The sequence below is a fragment of the Dreissena polymorpha genome, chromosome 3 (assembly GCF_020536995.1).
Source record: "Dreissena polymorpha isolate Duluth1 chromosome 3, UMN_Dpol_1.0, whole genome shotgun sequence".
NCBI lineage: Eukaryota > Metazoa > Mollusca > Bivalvia > Myida > Dreissenidae > Dreissena > Dreissena polymorpha.
The window spans coordinates 93492350-93511426 of NC_068357.1; the positions used below are offsets into that span (position 1 = coordinate 93492350).

The 19077-nt window shown below is 36.2% G+C and overlaps 1 long non-coding RNA gene and 1 other non-coding gene across 2 annotated transcripts; both read left to right on the plus strand.

Moving 5' to 3' along the window:
• Positions 1-7336: 7336 nt before the first annotated feature.
• LOC127872737 (uncharacterized) lies at positions 7337-8137 on the plus strand. Its single transcript, XR_008045764.1, has 3 exons — positions 7337-7374; positions 7613-7697; positions 8038-8137. It is a non-coding gene; the product is annotated as an uncharacterized LOC127872737 (long non-coding RNA).
• A 7406-nt stretch (positions 8138-15543) lies between these two features.
• On the plus strand, positions 15544-15625 carry Trnas-uga (transfer RNA serine (anticodon UGA)). Its single transcript has one exon. It is a non-coding gene; the product is annotated as a tRNA-Ser (tRNA).
• The last annotated feature ends 3452 nt before the right edge of the window (positions 15626-19077 follow it).

Below are 19077 nucleotides of genomic sequence, written 5' to 3' on the forward strand. Positions count from 1 at the left end.
AATACTCGTATATTTCGAAAAATGACAATATATTAATGCGGTATTTTAATTATAATTTTTAGTTCCTTTTGTTAAATTGTATGCATTGAAAAATATTTTTAATGGAATGGGACTTCAATGATATGGCTGTTTGCATTCTCGATACAATGACGTGATCGAGTCACGTCTTATGAAAAATTAATGTGAAGTCGCTTTATTTATTTTGTTTTACACTCATATTAATGAAACCTAGTGATGAAAACATAGACGATATATAAATATATACTGTATGGTGTTATTTCATTATTAAATGAATTTAAGGCGTAATTGTAGTGTCAACGTTTAGTATTTTAATAACGTCTTATGAAAATATACACTGAGCTCGGGCTATAGCTTCGGGGAATATTACACGTTACCTGTAACTTTAACATCATATTCATTAACACACTCGCAAGAACTATGTTTTAAATGTAATTCTGTCGATTATTTGGTCGTCGTCATCAGATAGTATTAGTATGTTACAATTTGACGTGTATTATGAAACAAAAATATAAAACACAAGATTAAGTCGTATATAAAAAATATTGATTGAATATAAAAAATGCAAATTTATGAAAAAAAAAGAATCCTATTTTTTTATTTCGAATATCGCCAATTAGCCATTCTATTTTTTTGCTAATTATATTTGAATCCGCATTTTGTTATTATATGCATGTATTTGTACAGTGAATCTTAGGAAAAACAATCCTATACATTGAATAGTTTTGGATGTGTTGGAATCTTTGATACAATTTGAAAGATTTGTAAAATATAAAAAATCTGTTATAAAAATTGAACGATAATCTTACACGACAAGCTGGCACAAAGGCCTAATTATATACGAATAATGGAACCAGAAACGATATCTTGACAGAAATTGTAGTGATCTGTCTTTTATAATGAAAGTTGAAAAAGCCTATACAAGACAGAACATTTCAACACAAAATAAAACAAATATATTAAGGCTGTGGTGACGGCATAGGAACGGAAAATATAAAGCATCGGGGATTTAAATCGGTTGAAAGGAATTACACCGAATCTCACTGTCAGCTCAGACTCAGTCGCATTACACACACGTACAAATAAATGCTAATATTAATTGCATTTCAAATAATTGTTGATTTAAGGGGTAATAACGAATCTATTCGGTGTTACACACTTGACGTGTATATAAGGTGTTTTAAATATCTCTTCGCAGATTAAGCAATCTTGCAAAGATTTGTATATTGTACTGCTGTTTTATTTTTTTATTTTTCTGAAGAAAAAAAAGACTTTTTATCGATGCGCGCGCATATCGATTTAGGCACATTCGTTTTGGGTAATTTGGTTAAAGGCTAGGCAACATTAGTAAAAAAATGTGTCCATTGCAAGTATATAATATTTCAATTCATGTTTTGTTTGCTATTAAATATAGGTGTTTTTAATGTATATGTCGATAGACACTGAAGATAATTACAGTTCGCCTATAACAACTCATTAAGAAGCCCAAATGCGTAAAAAAGGAGTAAAATAATGTTAATTTTGAAATAACATTCCGGAAAAAATAACCGATGACGTTTTCTATAAATTTCATCGATTCGGAACTCAACATTTGCTTCAAGGATCATTCAAACGATAAAACAAAAAGCTTTAAAATTATTCATAAGACTACACAGCAATGTTATTGTCTGATTATCAATTTTAATGCATGTTTAATATTTTCCTTAAACTTTACATAATCAAATACACCAGTTTTACTAGTCGTTTTATTCAGTTTGATCTCAAGGAAAATAAACGTATTCAGCACATACGCATGATAAGGAAACGTCTTAAGCAAAAAACATTTCTCGTGTTTGATTGTTGGATACAGTGGTGCGAAAGGATATCATGTTTTTCACGCGTTGTTGCCGAAGTTGCAGTTATAAAATACTTGGATGATTATATTTTAGTTATAAATGCCTTGTTGTATGAATTTAAATATGTGTCTTGTTCTGAGAAAACTGGGCTTAATGCTTGTGCGTAAAGTGCCGTCCCAGATTAGCCTGTGCAGTCCGCACAGGCTAATCAGGGACGACAATTTCCGCTTGAATGGTATTTTTAGTTTCAAGGAAGTCCATCCTTACCGAAAATCATGTTTAGGCGGATAGTGTCGTCCCTGATTAGCCTGTGCGGACTGCACAGGCTAATTTGGGAAGACACTTTTCGCACATGTATTATGCCCAGTTTTATCAGAACAAGACACATACTATCAACAACTGACAAGCAATATATCAGCCAGTGGACTAAATCACATTGAGATTTTATGCATGAGCATAATTCGAGGTTAATGACTGGTACTCGTGGAAATATCGTGATTGATTCAAATATAAGAAAGATGCATAGAAATAGGTCAATATACTAGGATATTAGCCATTGAGGAGACATGCATATGATTGAAGGTTGCTTACGGGTACTTGTGTAGAAGCTCCAAGTATCCTAAGTGATTAACCTTATATGCACTTCAAACGGCCGACAACTGGATGCGGAGGATAGCGTACAAGAATATATTTGTGTGTTGAAGATGATTAAACTGTCTTTAAGATAAACGCCCAGGATATTAGCAAACAATACATGAACGGGACGTGTGTATGATTATCGGTTGCTTGCTGGTACTTGTGGAATTGATCCAAGTATAGTGAGTGATTATAACCATATGCATGACATGTCTTGGATTGTACGGAAAGGTACGTAAACAGTTACATATTATTATTATTTTTATTATATAACTATTTTTCGGCGTAGCTGTTTAACCGAGCTTTTCACCTTAGCTGACCGTTGTGCGCGTCCAATGAATTTGAATATACAATATCCCGCTGGTAGGCCTAACACTTGTTGAAATAACAGACGTACAATCTACAAACAGTTTTCACATTTACTTTAATATGTTATTCAATTTACTTTATCTTTTTAGAAAGTATACGGTATGAAAAGGGATACTACAGTGCGTTTTGCAACGATGTTAAATTCGTGTTAAGCATGAAACGATTTTGTCTAATGAAACTGTTTGAAATTTAAAACAGTAACACACTCAACTCTCGGCATCAATTAAGTGATATACGCTCTGACGAAAATATGTTTGTTTTCGAAATTGACCGTTAAACATGTAAACTTATAAAGCTGTAAACAAGCCGTCGTTCCAGCAGTGGAATCGTTACCTCACTTAAACACACCGTTCAACTAGAGCTTTGTCACAGACGTGACGAATACCCCCACATGCCGCATTGACACATAATATTTTGCATGTCGTCGTCACAAAAACAGCGGACACCATGCTCAATTTTTAAAACGCACTAAGTGACCCCTTGACCTAGTTTTTGACTCAGAAAAGCCCATGTTCTAACTTGGCCTTAAGATCATATCCATACAACTTCTGACCAAGTTTGGTGAAGATCAGATGTAAACTTCTTGATTTAGAGAGCTGACGCCATGCTGAATGTTAAAAACCCACTAAGTGACCCCGTGACCTAGTTTGAGGCCCGGAATGGCCCATGTTCAAACTTTCTAGAGATCATTTAGATAAAACTTGGCCTTAAGATCATCAAGATACATTTTCTGACCAAGTTTGGTGAAGATCGGATGAAAACTACTTGAATCAGAGAGCGGGCAACATGCTGAATGTTTAAAACGCACTAAGTGACCCCGTGACCTAGTTTTTGACCCGACAAGGCCCATGTTCGAACTTGGCCTAGACATCATGTAGATACAACTTCTGACCAAGTTTGGTGAAGATCGGATGAAAACTACTTGAATCAGAGAGCGGGCAACATGCTGAATGTTTAAAACGCACTAAGTGACCCCGTGACCTAGTTTTTGACCCGACAAGACCCATGTTTGAACTTGGCCTAGACATCATGTAGATACAACTTCTGACCAAGTTTGGTGAAGATAAGATGAAAATTACTTGAATTAGAGAGCGGACACTCAATACAGACCAACCGACAGACCGACAGACAAGTTCACTCCTATATACCCCCCTAAACTTCGTTTTTGGGGGTATAATAAGTACATTTTTGAGCTGGCACTGTTAAATCTAGATAAGTCACAGAAGAGCACAATGCAAATTACGTTATAAAAGGCCGCAGGTAGAAATACCTTACTTAAGCCATGTTTTAACATATAAGGCATTACATGTTTTACATTCTACCTGATATTCCATGTATATCAATCAAGAAGTCTTGAAAGGTGAGAAAAGTCTGCTTGTATTCATGCTTTGACACCTGAGAAACAAGGGCTGTTCGTAAAACATGCATGCCCCCCCATATGGGCTGTCAGTTGTAGTGGCAGCCATTATGTAAATACGTTTTTTTGTCACAGGGACCTTGACCTTTGACCTAGTGACCTGAAAATCAATAGGGGTCATCTGCCAGGATTGATCAATGTACCTATGAAATTTCATGATCCTAGGCCTAATTATTCTTGAGTTATCATCAGGAAACCATTTTATTGTTTAGAGTCATTGTGACCTTGACCTTTGACCTAGTGACCTGAAAATTATTAGGGGTCATCTGCCAGTCATGATCAATGTACCTATGAAGTTTCATGATCCTAGGCGTAAGCATTCTTGAGTTATCATCCGGAAACCATTTTACTATTTCGAGTCACTGTGACCTTGACCTTTGACATAGTGACCTGAAAATCAGTAGGCGTCATCTTCGAGTCATTATCAATGTACCTATGAAGTTTCATGATCCTAGGCGTAAGCATTTTTGAGTTATCATTCAAAAACCATTTTACTGTTTCGAGTCACTGTGACCTTGACCTTTGACCTAGTGACCTGAAAATCAATAGGGGTCATCTGCCAGTCATGATCAATATTCCTATGAAGTTTGATGATCCTAGGCATAAGCATTCTTGAGTTATCATCCGGAAACCATTTTACTGTTTTGAGTCACTGTGACCTTGATCTTTGACTGAGTGACCTGAAAATCAATAGGGGTCATTTGCCAGTCATTATCAATGTTCCTATGACGTTTAATGATTCTAGGCGTAAGCATTCTTGAGTTATCATCCGGAAACCATTTTACTATTTCGAGTCACTGTGACCTTGAACTTTGACCTAGTGACCTGAAAATCAATAGGGGTCATCTGCCAGTCATGATCAATATTCCTATGAAGTTTGATGATCCTAGGCATAAGCATTCTTGATTTATTATCCGGAAACCATTTTACTGTTTTGAGTCACTGTGACCTTGACCTTTGACCTAGTGACCTGAAAATCAATAGGGGTCATTTGCCAGTCATGATCAATGTACCTATGAAGTTTCATGATCCTAGGCCTGAGCATTCTTGAGTTATCATCCGGAAACCATTTTACTTTTTCGAGTCACTGAAACCTTGACCTTTGACCTAGTGACCTGAAAATCAATAGGGGTCATCTGCCAGTCATGGTCAATGTTCCTAAGAAGTTTCATGATCCTAGGCCTTAGCGTTCTTGAGTTATCATCCGGAAACCATCTGGTATACGGACCGACGGAATGACGAACCGACATGTGCAAAACAATATACCCCCTCTTCTTTGAAGGAGGGCATAAAAAAAACTAATCCAGGTTTCAAGATCATACCAGAATAATTTTTTCAAGTAATTTAAATTTCTGTAGACTGAATACATGAAGGGATATTGGCAAACCTATTGAACTACTATATGTATTTTATTAACACTATTATGTACTTTAAGAGTAAGTGTTGCACTAGGATGAATTATATTTTTGTAAGATACTGTTAAAGGCAAAATTTTCTAATACTTATTTCAATTTAAACTTTGATACTCAATCTTAATCACATTTTTTATATTTTATTTAAAGGAAGATTGGTTCAAAATTGCTGCCTTAAGAGAGCAATATATTGCCAAGTCAAAACCATAACAACACATGATTTTATTGGCTTATAGATAACGAAAGAGGATATGCATTTGTAACATATGTAGAGAAATTAAATTTTTCATAATTTGCGCAGTCCTGAGTGCAAATATAGATTTTTTATCATATTAAAAATAAGATGTGTTTGTGACCTTAAAGGATGACCTTAACCTTCCACCACTCAAAATGTATCTCCATGAGATACACATACATACCAAATATCAAGTTGCTATCTTCAATTTTGCAAAATTTATTGCCAATTTTAAAGTTTGACGCAAACAAACCAACACACAAACAGACAAGGCAAAAACAATATGTCCCCCAGTATAGACTGAGGACATACTATACTGGGGGACATAAAAAGTTAAACAAAATATTTTGATCAAGTTTAAATTATTTGTTAATCTCACTGCTTGTTGAAGTTTGATATAATGAATAACAACGTTTAAATCACTTTTATTTTCCTATTAACTAAAGGAAAGAATAAACAAATATTTGTTAATTTAATGACTCTCGTGTTTCTTTCAACTAATGTGAAAATACTGAGCTCAGGCCGGGGATTGAACTCACGACCTCCAGAGTGGTAGTCAGACACTTAAACCACGTCGCTAAAGAGCTAGCCCAAACACTTGAAAACTTGCTAATTTGATGAAACGCCTATTTATATAATTATATTCAATGGCGTTGTACAAAACATATATATGTACATAAAATTGATAAAAAAATAAGAGGTATTGATAATATTATGCAGCATTAATTAAAGGATTAATGATCTAAATATGTGTGATATAAATAATAATGCTGTAAGAAACTTAAGCAATAAAACAAATCCTGGCTACACTATTAAAACACAGTAAAAGAAAAATATTATGTAATAAATTGAAATAACTAGGGTTAAGACAATAATTATAATGATATTATGAGCAAATATTTGGCAACATAAAGGCACTGTTTTTCATTAACTAAAAGGATACGTTGAAGGATATTTCTGCACTCTGGCTGTCGGATCCCACAGCTTTAAGTCATCTGTCACCCTTAAGGACACTTCTTTTGGGTTTTAACCTTATTTGAACTTTCGTGAGATTCGTGACTACAAGTCACAAATAGACTGACCAAGTGTGACTACAAGACACAACTTGAAGGTTAAAATTACAGTGTGACTATAAGACACAACTAGAGGGCCTAAGCGTGACTAAAAGACAGCTGGTTGATGTAACTCAATCATTGAGCAAAGAAGCCCTTATGATTCTTGGTTACCAGTCACTTGTACAACAACAAGGGAGGTAACTGTTACATTGTAATGTGAAAATACTGAGAACAAGCCGGGGATTGAACCCACGACCTCCAGAGTGGTAGTCCGACACTTTAACCACGTCGCTAAAGAGCTAGCCCAACAGCAAGGTTGTTGGAAGTGACCTTATTTCACAACAATTGTAAACAAACAACAACAACAACTTGGCTGTAACACTTGAGAAGTTTATTGGTTTGTTTAATAATATAATTATAATACTTGCACCTGTGTATGTTTTTTTTATTTGTTTGAACCCACTGAACTTGTTTTTGTGTAAACATCAAGGATAACAATCGAATATAACTGTTTTATTTATGAAACAAAATTTTACGATTTGTACCAAACTTCATGGGTACCAAATTTCATTTATTTTACATAATTATTGAAAATAACATTGATACAGATGATTAAAATTTTGAATATTTTATAGATTACACAGTCACTAATGAACTATGAGTGAAGACCTGTATGAGTATGATTCTGAAGTAACTGATGGCAGTGATGCAGTTATAGAGGTACAGACACTGGCAAGCAAGGGGAAAGGAAGGATTATTAGAGAAAATCGTTTTATAAATAGTTAAACAATTTGTATACAGTAAGTGCTATGTTTTAAAAGCAATACAATTTATGTAATATATATTTTTGGAAGGTATAATTATTATATATTCTTGAAGAGATATAAGATTATTAATTTAATTAAATGAGAAAATAAGATATTGATTTGATCATAACATTAATACATAAATATGGCATATTTTAGATGAAAGGAAATTATTTAACGCATTGACTTGTTTGTGTTTGACATGAAACAATAACTTGTTTGTATATTAAATAAAATATCATACACATTTGCAGCCATCTGACAAAGAAACACAGCCACCTCTGGAGGAATGTGGTCAGGAAGTTGAATGGTCCCAGTCACCATTAGGATATTTTGTAAGTCATGGCGAAGGTAAACATGTTAAAAAGTGTCAAGTGATTTATAACAGGACTACATTTTTACACCCCTTGAAGGTGGGCATCTAGTGATTGCATTTCGGTCTGTATGTCCGTCTGTCCGTCATACTTTTTCAAATGTCTGTGCTTTGAGGTTATATTTTACTTTTTACATAGAATGTCAATGGACAAAGACCTATAGATAATGTTATCTATAGGTCTTTGCAATGGAGAAGGAGTAGCAGATTGCAGATTGTAAGCCATCATCCAAGTTATAAGACTACATCAATGTTCACTTCATTTTCATCAACACACAGCAATAACATCAGTATTGTGGTCTCATTGGAGCAATTAAGCACTGAAATGGATAAACATTTTTCACATTCACATGATATTAATGCCTTTTTCATTCTTTCTAACTATCATCAACAAACGTTAAACCAGGGCTTTCCTTAGACCTCAAATCTCAAGAGTCAAGGACTCTTGGGACCATATTTTCAAGAGTCAAAATCAAACTTTTAAGAGTCCTAATAATAACGCAGGAGAGTCAATGATTTTTTGCAATTTAAGCAAATTACTGAGATATAATATATAAAAAGCAACAAATTAAAAAATATGTTAACATTTATTTCTTGCATTGTACTGTCACTTAACACTATGCATTTAAACACAATATCTCAATGATTAATAAATACAAAACATGTATTCTAATACAACATTTACTTCATGTATACAGCAGAGTAATATGTCATATGCTCTAAACAACATCTCAAAGAGTAATATGTCATATCATGTCTTACACAACATCTCAGAGAGCAATATGTCATCTCAAAGATTACATACAAAATATGTATTCTAATACAACATTTACTTCATTTATACAGCAAAACAATATGTCATATGTCCTACAAACTAACAATCATTTGAGCAAATAAATAAATAATTCATGCATTTGAGTGATCTCAAATGGGTGCCCTAGTAAAAAAAGGTAATAAAACAACACTATGACTACACACACACGCACAACTAGCATAAAACCAGCAAACTATCACTTTCTTCTCTTGCACATGTCCTGAAACCTGCGCAGCACATGCTGGGATGGAATAACAGATTCTGGGATCCAATAACTTTGTTTGACCGTTTCGCTTGGCTATTAAATTAAGAATGAAATACAAAATATTTATAAAAAAACCATTTTCGCTGGCTATCACAAAAAACATACGGGTGGCACCTTAACGCAATAGCCTATATAAATCGGTAAACTATAAAAGGAAATTATTTTTACTCACCGATAAAGGTGCCTCCGTATTTAATCCCATTAAAAACTTATAACAGTTCAATTTGTTAAATAATGCAAAATAAGGTTATGGTTGTTTTTCAATGTCATTGTTTGCAAAAACATGTATTTGGTAATCATATAGTATTGCTTATACATATTTCATCTCTATCATTATCCCCTTGTTTTTTGGAGAAAAAGTGGGGATATTGTGGTGATGTGCGTCTGTCCGTCCATCCGTCCGTCCTGGCCACCTGCTCCTCCTACACTATTAGCACTAGAACCTTGAAACTTACATAAATGGTAGCTATGAGCATATGTGCGACGGTGACAGTGGCGGAATTTTGATCTGACCCCTGGGTCAAAAGTAATGGGAGTTGGGGCAGCGCCGGGTCAGAGATTTTCATCATATTTTTATGTTATTTTACATTAACTTCTTCATTTCTGCACCGATTTACCTCAAATTGATACTGAGCATCTCTTATGACAATACTGTCAATCTCAACTATGCATGGCCCCATTACCAACCCTGGTGCGCTCTGGCCACATAGGCCACGCCCACCCAAAATTGCCTTTTACTATAATTTCTTCATTTCTACACCGATTCACTTCAAATTGATACTGAACCTCTCTTATGACAAGACAGTCAATCTCAGCTATGCATGGCCCCATTACCAACCCTAGGGCACCCCGCCCACATAGGCCACGCCCACATAGGCCACGCCCACCAAAAATTGCCTTTTACTATAATTTCTTCATTTCTACACTGATTCACTTCAAATTGATACTGAACCTCTCTTATGACAATACGGTTAATCTCAGCTATGCATGGCCCCATTACCAATCCTGGGGCGCCCCGCCCACATAGGCCACGCCCACCTAAAATTGCCTTTTACCCTAACTTCTTCATTTCTACACCGATTCACTTCAAATTGAAACTGAACGTCTCTTATGACAATACAGTTAATCTCAACTATGCATTGCCCCATTACCAACCCTGGGGCGCCCCGGCCACATAGGCCTGGCCCACCCAAAATTGCCTTTTACTATAATATCTTTATTTCTACACTGATTCACTTCAAATTGATACTGAACCTCTTTTATGACAATACAGTCAATCTCAACTATGCATGGCCCCATTACCAACCCAGGGGCGCCCCGGCCACATAGGCCACGCCCACCCAAAATTGCCTTTTACTATAATTTCTTCATTTCTACACCGATTTACTTCAAATTGATACTGAACATCTCTTATGACAATACGGTCAATCTCAACTATGTATGGCCCCATTACCAACCCTGGGGCGCCCCGCCCATAATAGGCCACACCCACCCTAAATTGTCTTTATTCCCACGCTTTTTGAAAAGCGTGGGGATATTGTGGTTATCTCCGCCGTCCGTCTGTCTGTCTGTCCATCCTGGCCACTATCTCCTCCTACACTAGCACTAGAACCTTGAAACTTACACACATGATAGCTATGAGCATATGAGCGACCCTGCACTATTTGGAATTTTGATCTGACCCCTGGGTCAAAAGTTATGGGGTTTGGGTTGGAGCCGGGTCAGAGATTTTTACTCATTTTTTAAGGTTATTTTACTATAATTTCTTCATTTCTACACCGATTGTCTTCAAATTGATACTGAACCTCTCTAATTACAATACGGTCAATCTCAACTATGCATGGCCCCATTACCAACCCTGGGGGGCACTGCCCACATAGGCGGCACCCACCCAAAATTGCCTTTTACTATAATTTCTTCATTTCTACACCGATTCACTTCAAATTGATACTGAACCTCTCTTATGACAATAAAGTTAATCTCAACTATGCATGGCCCCATTACCAACCCTGGGGCGCCCCGCCCACATAGGCCACGCCCACCCAAAATTGCCTTTTACTATAATTTCCTTATTTCTACACCGTTTCACTTCAAATTGATACTGAACCTCTCTTATTACAAAACAGTCAATCTCAACTATGCATGGCCCCATAACCAACCCTGGGGCGCCCCGCTGACATAGGCCACGCCCACCCAAAATTGCCTTTTACTATAATTTCTTCATTTCTACACCGATTCACTTCTAATTGATACTGAACTTCTCTTATGACAATAGGGTCAATCTCAACTATGCATGGCCCCATTACCAACCCTGGGGCGCCCCTGGGTCAAACATGTGGTGTGGGGATATGCGTTGGCCTGTGCCACGCCATTTCTAGTAATTTCTATGTTTTCAAGTGTAGTTATACTTATATAAAACTGGTAAAATTCTGCAGTTTTATAAGTATATTACTTAAACGACATTGTTCACAAATGCACAAATATCTGAACAAATCTCTTTAGGTAAATTACGCAATTTGCAGATTTGCTATACAGTATACAAGACACCTGTAAAATAAATTAATTAAGGTTCTTGTAATTTAATTGACAACAATAATAACATTGTACGCGAACACAATTATTACCTTAATCAGATTACACATTTTATTTACACAAAGTGTTTGTATTACAACACATTTTAAACCGCTTATGGTACTCATTATGTTGAATATATGCATATGCTTTTAGAAACCGTCACCAACTGTTTCAATGTGTAATATTGTGAAAACATGTTTTTTATCTGTTTTTGCGGATTTTAGAAATTTGATTGTTATAAATTCATTAAAAGCAATATTATTGCACATAACATATTATTATGCCCCCCTACCAAGAAGAGGGGGTATATTGCTTTGCTCATGTCGGTCTGTCCGTCCGTCCACCAGGTGGTTTCCGGATGATAACTCAAGAACGCTTGGGCCTAGGATCATGAAACTTCATAGGTACATTGATCATGACTAGCAGATGACCCCTATTAATTGTGAGTTCACTAGGTCAAAGGTAAAGGTCACGGTGACCCGAAATAGTAAAATGGTTTTTGGATGATAACTCAAGAACGCATACGCAGCCAACAGGGCGAACTCTGAACAATATAACTGAAGCAACTGGTCTGTAATCCTAAATCTATAATTATCAGTCCAATGAAACATCATCCTTTGAGTAAAATAAAGTGGATCAGTAAAAATATTATCAGAATATGAGATTTTTTGTTTATTTTGTATATTAAATATTGTGTTAATGTTTAATTTTGTTGATTAATATAAATATAAGCAGGACAGGGGAGGTAATACACTATTATATCTTTCTTATATACAGGGGAAACAAATGCAATAAGTTTAAATTTCATGTTTAATAATTAGAGGATATTTGTTCATGTCAGTGTGAGATCATTTGTTATTTTTTATGATCACATTTTATTATTACTTTGACAAAACAACACTTACCTGAATACCACAATGGATTCCACCCAAACACTACCACACGCCCCTACCAGAATCCCTCCCCCCCCTCAACCTCACCTCCCCCCCCCCCAATTTTTATTTTTTATAAACATCATCTAATAAATTACCACACCCCACATTATACCACTCTCTCACCCCCACCCCCTAACCCCCCCCCACCCCCCGGCAATTTTTTTTTAACATCAATAAATTACCCCACCCCACATTATACCCCCCTCTCACTCCCCCCTACCCCCCCTAACCCCCCCCCATTTTTTTTAAACATCTAATAAATTTACCCCCACCCCCACATTATACCCCCCTCTCACTCCCCCTACCCCCCCCTACCCCTCCTACTTCCCCACCCCCCCTACCCCCCCCAATGTTGTTTTCTTTTTTCTTTTTTAAACATCTAATAAATTACCACACCCCACATTATACCCCCCTCTCACCCCACCCCCTATCCCCCCTACCCCCCCACCCCCCCCCCCCAAAAAAAAAAATATATTTTTTAAACATCTTATAAATTGGCCACAACCACCACATTATACCACCCTCTCACCCTACCCCCCATCCCCCCCCCCCAAAAAAAAAAAATTAATATTTTTTTTTTAACATCTAATAAATTAACCACACACCACATTATATCCCCCTCTCACTCCCCCCTACCCCCCACCCCCCCACCCCCCCCAATTTTTGTTTGTTTTAAACATCTAAAAAATTACCACACCCCACATTATACCACCCCCTCTCACCCCACCCCCCCTAATTTTTTTTTAAACATCTTATAAATTGCCACACCCTACCATTATACCCCCCTCTCAACCCCCACCCCACTACCCCCCCCCCCTGACCCCACCCCCCTCCCATTTTTTTAAACATCTAATAAATTACCACACACAACATGATACCCCCCTCTCAATCCCCCTACCCCCCCCCCCCCAACCCCCTCAATTTTTTTTCATCTAATAAATTACCACACCCCACATTATACCCCCCTCTCGACCCAACCCCCTACCCCCCACCCCCCCCCCAAAAAAAAAAAAGAAAATCTTTTTTAAAACATCTTATAAATTACCTCACTATACAGTATATCCCCTCTCACCCCCACCCCCCTACTCCCCATCCCCCCTCCCAAAAAAAATATTTGTTTTTAAACATCTTATAAATTACCACACCCCACATTATACCCCCCTCTCATACCCCACCCCCCTTACCCCCCCCCCCAATTTTTTTTTAAACATCTAATAAATTACCACAACCCCACATAATACCCCCCCTCTCACTCCCCCCTTGATCATGACTGGCAGATGACCCCTATTGATTTTCAGGTCACTAGGTCAAAGGTCAAGGTCACAGTGACTCGAAATAGTACAATGGTTTCCGGATGATAACTTACATTAAGTCAAAGGTCAAGGTCACAGTGACAAAAAACGTATTCACACACTGGCTGCCACTACAACTGACAGCCCATACGTGGGGCATGCATGTTTTACAAACAGCCCTTGTTTATTAATTAACTTTGGTAAAAGAATATACAAATACGACATGTAGGCGGATGTTGCTGATCTCTACGAGATATTGCTGATCTCTACGGTAATCATGATAGTTTCCTGATAGCTAATTTATGAAAAAGTGATCATTGAAAATGTGAAACTTTATATCATGGTTATTAAATTATAATGACTTCATAATGGTTTGATGGCTGGATTCAAGGTCTATATGATAAGTGTAATGAATAATACACAACTGGTTTTACCCCCAAAAATTGAGATTTATTTATGCTATTATAATAGCACTTTGCATTGCACATGGTGTTTGTTTTGCAATTCAAAATTACTGCAGTAAAAATATTGTTTCCACTATAGCTTAACACATGGAATTATATTGTCTATCTTAATTGTCAACGCATTATTGGTTCAAAATATTATCTATTGTTTAACAAGTATAGCTTTACATATTGATTGAAGGTACCGGTTTGTCACTTTAAATGACTTTGTAGTTTGAAATTCAAATTAAAAAGAAATGTCAGCATACAAAAGGCAGCTATAATATAAGCACATTGTTCTTTAATAGGTTTATCATAAAAATCAATCAGTGTTTCTTTGTTCCTGTAATTGATAAAACAAAGAAATGAACTTGGTGTGGGTTGATACGCCTCAAATAGACTAAACATGATATCCCTCCCCAGTGGTTTGTCACTTTAAATGACTTTGTAGTTTGAAATTCAAATTTAAAAGAAATGTCAGCATACAAAAGGCAGCCATAAGCTTATAAGCACATTGTTCTTCAATAGGTTTATCATAAAAAACAATCAGTGTTTCTTTGTTCCTGTCATTGATAAAACAAAGAAATGAACTTGGTGAGGGTTGATACGCCTCAAATAGACTAAACATGATATCCCTCCCCAGTGAATTCCGTTCAGCTTAATCGTCATGCAAGCTCAATAGAAGATATGTTATACCTATTGAAATGTTACTAAAATAGAAATAACTTTAATGTTACATATCATTTTGTTAAGTTTAAAATTACCAATTTATTCTGTGTACGTACGCTAACCATGATATCTATTTTTTGCACTACTGTTAACTGGTATTGCAATAGGTTTTGAAAACAATGAATACATTTTGATAAAAAAACAACATGAAAAACTAGAACACTTAAAGTTCTTGAGCATATATAAGTTGTTTTCCACCTGCCAATTTTTAGTAATGCATTATTTGCAGTAAAAACTGAATGGTTACACATATTCTTGTAAAATAGCAAATTTTAAGGTAGCGCACCCATAATGATTTCCCGCGATTTCTTCGAAGATTGAAGAGCCAGTGTAACGTTGCCGTGGCCGAGGTGTTAAGGCGATAGACTTGAAATCTTTTGGGATTTTCCCGCGCAGGTTCGAATCCTGCCGACAACACATACTTTTTGCGATGCTTTTAATTATGCCGTCCTTCGAAGAAGAGGGGGTATATTGCTTTGCACATGTCGGTCTGTCGGTCTGCGGTCGGTCCCTCCACCAGGTGGTTTCCGGATGATAACTCAAGAACGCTTAGGGCTAGGATCATGAAACTTCATAGGTACATTAATCATGACTTGCAGATGACCCCTATTGATTTTGAGGTCACTAGGTCAAAGGTCAAGGTCACGGTGACCCGAAATCGTAAAATGGTTTCCGGATGATAACTCAAGAACGCATATGCCTAGGATCATGAAACTTCATAGGAAGATTGATCATGACTCGCAGATAACGCCTATTGATTTTGAGGTCACTAGGTCAAAGGTCAAGGTGACCCGAAATAGTAAAATGGTTTCCGGATGATAACTCAAGAACGCATACGCCTAGGATCATGAAACTTCATAGGTAGATTGATCATGACTCGCAGATGATCCCTATTGATTTTGAGGTCACAAGGTCAAATTTCAAGGTCACGTTGACCCGAAATAGTAAAATGATTTTCAGATGATGACTCAAGAACGCATACTCCTAGGATTATGAAACTTCATAGGTTGATTGATCATGACTCGCAGATGATCCCTATTGATTTTGAGGTCAGTAGGTCAAAGGTCAAGGTCACGGTGACCTGAAATAGTAAAATGGTTTTCAGATGATAACTCAAGAACGCATATGCCTAGGATCATGAAACTTCATGGGTAGATTGATCATGACTCGCAGATGACTCCTATTGATTGTGAGGTCACTAGGTCAAAGGTCAAGGTCACGATGACCCGAAATAGTTAAATGGTTTCCGGATGATAACTCAAGAACGCTTAGGCCTAGGATCATGAAACTTAATAGGTACATTGATCATGACTCGCAGATGACCCATATTGATTTTCAGGTCAAAAGTCAAGGTCATGGTGACCCAAACAGTAAAATCGCTTCCGGATGATAACTCAAGAACGCTTTTGCCTAGGATCATGACACTTCATAGGTACATTGATCATGACTCGCAGATGACCCCTATTGATTTTCAGGTCACTAGGTCAAAGGTAAAGGTCACAGTGACAAAAAACGTATTCACACAATTGCTGCCACTACAACGGACAGCCCATATGGGGGGCATGCATGTTTTACAAACAGCCCTTGTTTGCTTTTTAAGTGGCTCTGATATATTTAAGTCAAGGGAATACTTATGGATCAATTATACTAGCGGATAGTTTGAAATGCGTTGTTATTGTTTTACAGCTTGTATGATTGTTTTCCATCATTTTGGGCTTTGCTTTGCTAATCATAATTGTGTACCAAAACCCGAGTTGGTAGAGGAAAACAAGTTACTCTCTATTTGTTTTGTATGACATCAGGCGAGGCTTAGAATAAAATAATGGTGAAGCTTGCCAAACCTTAAGTTTATTCTCACCAAGCCTGATATATTACAATACGATCAGGCAGTCATCTGTTTTTCTGTTCATCATAACTTCGTCTCCATTTTGAAAGAAATAATGACATTATCGCTGAAATGCTGCATTTTTAGCGGGAATGAATATGATTTTTTATGTTTGACTACTAAATAATGACGTCATGAGCACTTGCGCTTAATACTTGTAAAATATGTGTTTCGCTGTGTTTGTAAATGTTTCTGTCAAAAATATATGACATCTTTGTATCAAATTGTTTGTTTCGTTGAATCTGATTATATTGCACCAAAAATCTAAGTGTTGATTCCAAGTAATATTACCAAACATTGGCTGATATAACAATTTCCTGTTGAAGTTTTATAAAACAATGTATCCGGTAGCATTTTATCTGGCAGATATCAATGTAGTGTATAATAAAGAGTAAAAAAGAATCAATAATGGCCAAAAGGGGGATGATGTATTCAATTCAATGTGAAATCATAATTACAAATATAAATCTGCGAGCAGTCACTCCAGACTTGAACCAATTATTTTAAAACTATTTCTAATCCGGGGCCGCAAAGCGAGACATGGTATTATAGTAATTTTCTCATTATAGTAATTTTCTCAATCTGTTCGTAATACTTTTGAGTCTGCAACACTTTTGTGTCCGTGATGTTGTTCTTATACCTTTTCATGGATGTTCAAGAAACTTGCATCAATTGTTAAGGTCATGAAGCAAACAAAAGGGATAAGTCAGTCAAGCAAGGTAAAGTTCAAATTCACACTTCAAGGTCAAAAGCCAGTCTATTTTTGTGCCTGATCGAGTTCTCCTATACTGCAGGGCTTTTTTCCTTTTGTGAAAATAGCCCTTTTCCACAATTTTGGGAAATTCATGACTCAAATTTTCACAATTTCAAGAAGTTCACAACTCAAATGTTCACAATTTTAAGAAGTTTGTTACTCTAATTTTCACACTAATAGAAAGTTTGCGACTCATTTTTTCACAATTTTGAAAAGTTCGCCACTCATTTTTTTCACAATGGTAGGAAGGGGGGGGGGGGGGGGGGGGGCCAAGGCAGCTTCACAAAAACAGGAAAAAATGCCCTGATACTGTTTGAAGCATTTGCATGAAACTTGGCTAAAAGGTGAAGGTCAGGTTTACAGTCAACTCGTACCTAAGTCAACTCGCACGGTAGTCAACTCGCACATTATTTGGTCAACTCGCATGGTAGTCAACTCATACCTTAGTCCAAATATTGACGTGTTAATTAGTTCTAGGTAAGTAATTTATGCAAACACTCAAATGAAAAACACTTTCAGAGTTAAGTTCAATAAAAAAAATCTATATTAAAAAAAAACACACACTTAATTGTATTCTTCATATATTTTTTTTTAAGATTTACACCAAAATGATTAATTTCATGATAAATTAACTTTAATTGAATCTTGTGCGGTATACAACACCTTTTACACTGTTGTCCGTGTTGTGACAAACATTACAGCAAAACTGATCTATTAACATACCAAATAACTTTTATTGATTATAAATATATATTGTTAGGCAATTTTAATTAATGGTCGTTGTATATAACACACCTCTTACCCATATTACCCTTAAAAAACACGGACCACAATTAAGTGTAAAAGAAACATTAAAGGGACATTTCACAGATTTTGGCATGTGTTGAAGTTTGTCATTCACATGCTTTATATTGACAACAACATAACCCTTTAAATAATTCAATCGTTTGAGCTGCAACACTTTATAATATTTAGGTTTTTAAATTGTCAAAAGATGCATATAATGGATGTTTTAGAGCATGGTAAATATTTAGTATTACTCAACTGTTTCCTCACAAATATCCTAACTACATCAATAATTTCTGAATCGGAAACATTTTTTTAAATTTTGCCAATTTACCAAAACGTCAGAAGGTCCCTTTAATTTTGACAACCATATATTCAGATAATAAAAACAAGGGACAAAATTGTCACAAAACCAGGTTTTCATTGTGAAAAAAAATCTGATAA